The following is a 6,000-nucleotide window of genomic DNA, read 5'->3' on the forward strand; positions in this document are numbered from 1 at the left end:
AGTAAGATCTTAACTTGATTTACATTAGATAATGAAGCAAAAAAAAATCTACATCTTATCTACAGGGCGTTAAAATGCACATGATCTACGTGAAACCAAGTTAAATTACTCCAGGGCGTTGTGAAACAGATTGAAAATTTTGATTGATTCTTTACGGGGCGTTAAGATTAACGTCATCTATGTGGACTAAGGTTCAATTGCTGCAGGGTGTTGATAAAGCTTTGAATTTTCATTTAATGTCGTACTGAGCGTTGAGATGTACCTGATCTATATATGATAAGGTTGATATACTCCAGCAGGCTATTGCTCAGAATGTGCAATTGATGTCCAACGAGGCGTTACGATGAACTTTATGAGACAAGATCAATTAATTCAGGGCGTTGATATATTTTGATAATGTCGGTTGATGTTATACAGGGCGTGAAGATGCAGCTGATCTACGTGAGACAATGTAAAATTATTTTAGAAAAACTATGGCTAAAATATTAACGTCCCATAAAAAAATATAAAATGTCCATAAAAAATGCAAAATTTGCCAGTAAAAAAACAAGGGTAAAATCAACAGAAAAGTTATAAATTTCCATAAAAAAATAAAGAAGTGCATAGAAAAAACAAAACTTTACATAAATAAAACAATTTTGAGCAATAAATAGATTTAAAAGTACAGTAGAATCGACAATGATCTCACTAAAAAATATCGAATTTTACATTTAAAAACCTCAAAATGTCCCTATTTTCTTCACAAAAAGCAAGAAATAATTATAAATTTTCCACAAAAAAAGCCAAAATTTGCAATAAATAAATAATAATTCGCCCACAATAAATCAAAAATTTCCATTCAAAAAATCAAAAAGATCAATAGCAGTAAATGCAAAGTTGCAATAAACAAACCCAACTGAGCAATTCAAAATGACAATCAATACATGAAAATGTTGTAGAAAATTCCAATATTTAAGTAAAACTTTCCATAAAAATAAAGTAATTTTCCAATAATATGTAATAATGTGTGTAATGTATTTCATAAATTGTCAGTCAAACTGAAGCATTGTTTTCGCAATTGGAGCTAATTAGTCGTCGTATGTAGATGCGTTGATTAACGATTCCCGATTCAGAAACCAGAGTTGGCGAAGGTACGTAAGACGAGTTAGGTAAGGTAAGTCTCTGTTCTTCGATAGGTTTCTCTACTGAGCTAGTGGCGAGTGATTTTAAACATAATACGGACTCATAATACGGAAATTCACTTTCATCTTTGGTGTAACTGCCCACAGCAGTTGCAGAAATGTGTATACTTCGATTGATGAGTTTTTTCCTAAATATGTTTTTCATTTGCATACGAACATAACGCTTTTTAAAGTATTTTCTAATAGGTTCATTTTTAGATCTAATGGGTTGTCTCAGTACTACAAATATGGTTAAGCATGCTGTAACGCTATTTTTGTACCTCATCACCCACTTCATGCAATTACGTCAGTGGTCTAACAACACTTAGCGCGCTCGGCAGAGTTCCATCATGCCGCATAAAGTGTTGCCACAAATGATGCTTAGTTTTGTAAACACCAGTTCCCTGGCTGGTGGGGCATGAGAGCATAAGCTTCTACCATCAATGTAGTTGGACATAACTCAAGCAGTGGCATTAGTGTTCCTAATATTGGAAGATAAGATATCCCATGTTCCATGTTTCATTTCAACTTTGCCGAAACAATTAAAATTGTAGCGCCAAACGATGGGGTGTATTAAAAAGCATTTTTTGTGATTTTTCGAAACCTCGCCACCTCTCCATGTATGATTTTTTGTATGAAACATTATTTTTTTCTATATGACAAGAAATATTTTTTCAAAAACGGTTAATCTCCCCGCTCTCCCCTCCCTTAAATTCTTACGTAATTAATTATCGAACTCTAAAATGCAATTAATACATCTACATACGATGACTAATTAGCTCCAATTGTGAAAACGATGCTTCAGTTTGACTAAAAATTTATGAAATCCATTACACACATTATTTACATTACACTGCGGAACACGTTTTTGTCTCCAGCACCAAAATACCGCTATTCACTTAATTAAGGGTTGCTGAATCCATTGCCGTTTTCAGAAATATCATAGCACGTCTAGTTTTTGAGATATTGACTGTTGAAAATGCAAAAAATGACTATTTCAGCCAACTTGCATGCAAGTTTGCCAGCTTGTAAGGTAATATATTGGCATAATTTGCCACAGAATTCAAACTTTATGTGTATAACAATACTTATCATCAAAGTTTGTATTACTTTCGATACGAAAAAGTTATTTTTTGATGGTTTAGAGAATTGTTGTATTTTGCCATATAGAAGAAACGAAGAATTTCGTATGGAGACTGCAAGCATGTTGAAAAAATCGGTTTAATCGAAATTTAATCGCGCAATTTCAATCAAATTATGTCTGAAATGAAAGTTCAAGTTCTATTTTGCATGTTTGGTGGATTAGATTACAAAAAAGTATGATTAATTGTACTTTAAATTTCATGTTAACATTAATAAAACTAGTGTTTTATACAACTTTGGCGACCTGTAGCTAAAAATTGTGACGTGCTGGAACATTTCTGAGAATGGCACCAGATTCAGCAACCCCAAATCTACTAGAGACACTTAATTTGATCCTTGAGACACGCAAAAATGTCATTTTTGTTACGCTGTGTTACTGGAAAATTACGTTATTTTTATGGAAAGTTTTACTCAAATATTGGAATTTTCTACAACATTTTCATGTATTGATTGTCATTTTGAATTGCTCAGTTGGGTTTGTTTATTGCAACTTTGCATTTACTGCTATTGCTCTTTTTGATTTTTTGAATGGAAATTTTTGATATATTGTGGGTGAATTATTATTTATTTATTGCAAATTTTGACTTTTTTTGTGGAAAATTTATAATTATTTCTTGCTTTTTGTGAAGAAAATAGGGACATTTTGAGATTTTTAAATGTAAAATTTGATATATTTTAGTGATATTATTGTCGATTCTACTGCACTTTTGAATCTATTTATTGCTCAAAATTGTTTTATTTATGGAAAATTTTGTTTTTTCTATGCACTTCTTTATTTTTTTATGGAATTTTTTAACTTTTCTGTTGATTTTACCCTTGTTTCTTTACTGGCAAATTTTGCATTTTTTATGGAAATTTTATAATTTTTTATGGGACGATTAATTGTCTGCCGAAAAACTATACAGCTTCACAGTGTTTATTGATGTCATACAAGACATCAAGATCCAACTGATCTACATAGGAAAAGGTGAAATTACTCCAGAGCGTAGATACAGTTTGAAACATTCCAGGGGGGTGGTGTGTTAACAGGGCATCAAGATGCAGCTTATCTTCGTGAGACGATGTCAAATCACTCCAGGAAATTGATACATATCAACAATTTTTATTATTGTCATACACGGCGTTAAGGTGCACCTGATGTACATAGGATAATCAAATAACTCCAGGGCGTCTAAACAGCTAGAAAATATCAATAGCTTTTCAACAGAGCGTTGATATGCTTCAGATCTAGCAAAGATCAATGTGAAAAAGTAAAATTACTCAAGGGCGTTAATAAAGCATGATCGATTAATGTTACACAAAGTGTTAAGATGTGTCTGAACTACGTAACATAGGGCCAAATTACTTAAGGGCGTTGTTAGAGCTTGAAATTTTTCATTGATGTCCTACAGGGCATTAAGATGCAGGGTGTTGATACAACTTGGAATTGACATTTGAACCTCCGTCCTGTAGAATCGTTAAGATGCATTGATCAACATAGGATTATGTCAAAATTTCCAGCGCGTTGATAAAGCTTGGAATTTCTATTGATGTCGTAGAAGGCGTTAGATGTACCTGATTCACATAGGATATAGTAGCGTTAAGATGCAGCTGATATATATGAAATAAATTCAAATTAATCCAGGCCTTCGATGCAGCTTAGAATTTGAATCGACATAGGGTATTAATGTGTCATGCATCTTGCCAATTTCTTTTGATGCCCCACAGGGCGTTCAGTTGCAACTGATTTACATGGGGCAAGGTCAAATCACTCCAGCTTTACATAAGATAAGATCAAATTACTCCAGGGCGTTGATGAAGCTTTTATTTTGAATTGGATTCTACCCCATTACCCCGAATCCCATTACCCCGAATGCCATTAACCCGAACGCCATTACCCCGAATTCCAAAACCCCGAACGACCCATCACTATCAAAATCATGGGGAAATGTCATCAATATCATCATGTCAAAATAATTGTGAATTCGGGAAAATAGCATTCGGGGTGATGGAATTCGGGGTAATGGTACATTCGGGGTAATGGAATTCGGGGTGATGGGATTCGAGGAAAAAGCATTCGGGGTAATGGGGTAGAATCTTTGAATTGATGTCCTACAAGGCGTAAGATGCAACGGATCTACATGGGGAAGAAAGTAAAATTACTCCAGTGCGTTGATACTGCTCTGATCTACATGCAATGAGGTCAAATAACTTCAGTATGTTGATACAGTTCGGAGTTTACCATTGATGTCCTACAGGACGTTAAGATGCACCTGACATAGGGTTATGTTAAATTACTGCAGGGCAATCATAGAGCTTGGAAAATCTATTGATGTCGCACAGCGCGTAATATACATCTGATTTACATAGGATAAGGTCAAATGAATCCAGGGCGTTTATATAGTTTGATTTTTCAAATGATGTCCTAAAGCAGTGGTTCCCAACCTTTTTGAAGCTGCGACCCCCTTTGAGGATCTACAAACATCTCGTGGACCCCAAAAATCTTACCTAAAATCTAACCCCTAAAGATCTTGAAATCATTGTTCATGGAAATCTGTAGAAGATCACACGACGATTCAATAGATATCCTATGCATGCAGAGTTTAAAAATCACTGTAATCACTTGGATGCGTCCATTGAGAATTGAGCCAGAATTGCGATGAAAACCTTCCTTAAAAACACTTTGGCAGCTCTATGGTCTGTTTCTAGGTAAAATTGATTGAACTTGGACGGAATATGCGCTTTACGAGACAATTTTTTTGGAAAATATTCAGAATAAAATGTTTGAGCGAAGAAGGAATGGTGCGTTAATCCTGATCACGGCACTAATGTTTCGTCCAAGAAAGGAGGCCTACGTTGTGTATGGAAGGCGTTGATGTCCAGATAACGAAAAAAACAACGGTACTAACTGATTTATTACCATTGAGACATGTAGTTTCCTGTTCAATGAAGAACGAAATAAATTAAAATCAACCCTCCATTACTCAATACGCTCAATACTGAAGGTATCATCGGTAGATTGTTAGAACACAAAAACCAGTGCATATGCAGGAACCATCAAGTTAGCCAAGAAAACCAACTTTTACTCTGGTTCTCTAAATCGATATCGATTAAGGGAGAGTCGACTGTATACTGCCAAAATGAGTCAAAGTGCCTGGAATAAAATACGCTTCCCTACTTGAAAAAACTCTATCAAAAATACCGCCAGCAATTCGGCAAACAAATTCTCAGGAGTTAATTGAAGATAATCTCAAAGTATTTCTCAAAGATTCCACCATCCAAGAAAATCTTATCAATCAAAGTACCAGATATTGCCAGGTATTCTTCAAAAATCACCTCTGAAAGCTGCTGAATATTTTAAACCACTTAAGAATAAGTTTCTTAAGAGTAAATTATCGGCGTTGTGAGGAATTCGTATATAATTTTCATCTAGAACTATCCGATTATTTTGTCGGATATCCGTTAAGAATCTTCGCAAAAATCACTACGTCGTTATCAATCGAAAATCTCGTAAAAAATCCTGATGAAACAGGCTAACATTTCGTTTTGTTTTTAATCCTGTCAATTATCACCAGGATCCCGAGAATTGTTTTTAGATCTCGATAGGAAGGTAATTGAATCTGCCAAGGGTTAAACCAAAGACAAACCACAGACATTTAAGAAATTATGTATGACTACCTCCTTCAACCATCTTGGGACGCGCATTAGGTAAACCTGG

Source organism: Aedes aegypti, chromosome 3 (genome assembly GCF_002204515.2).
Source record: "Aedes aegypti strain LVP_AGWG chromosome 3, AaegL5.0 Primary Assembly, whole genome shotgun sequence".
NCBI classification, from domain to species: domain Eukaryota; kingdom Metazoa; phylum Arthropoda; class Insecta; order Diptera; family Culicidae; genus Aedes; species Aedes aegypti.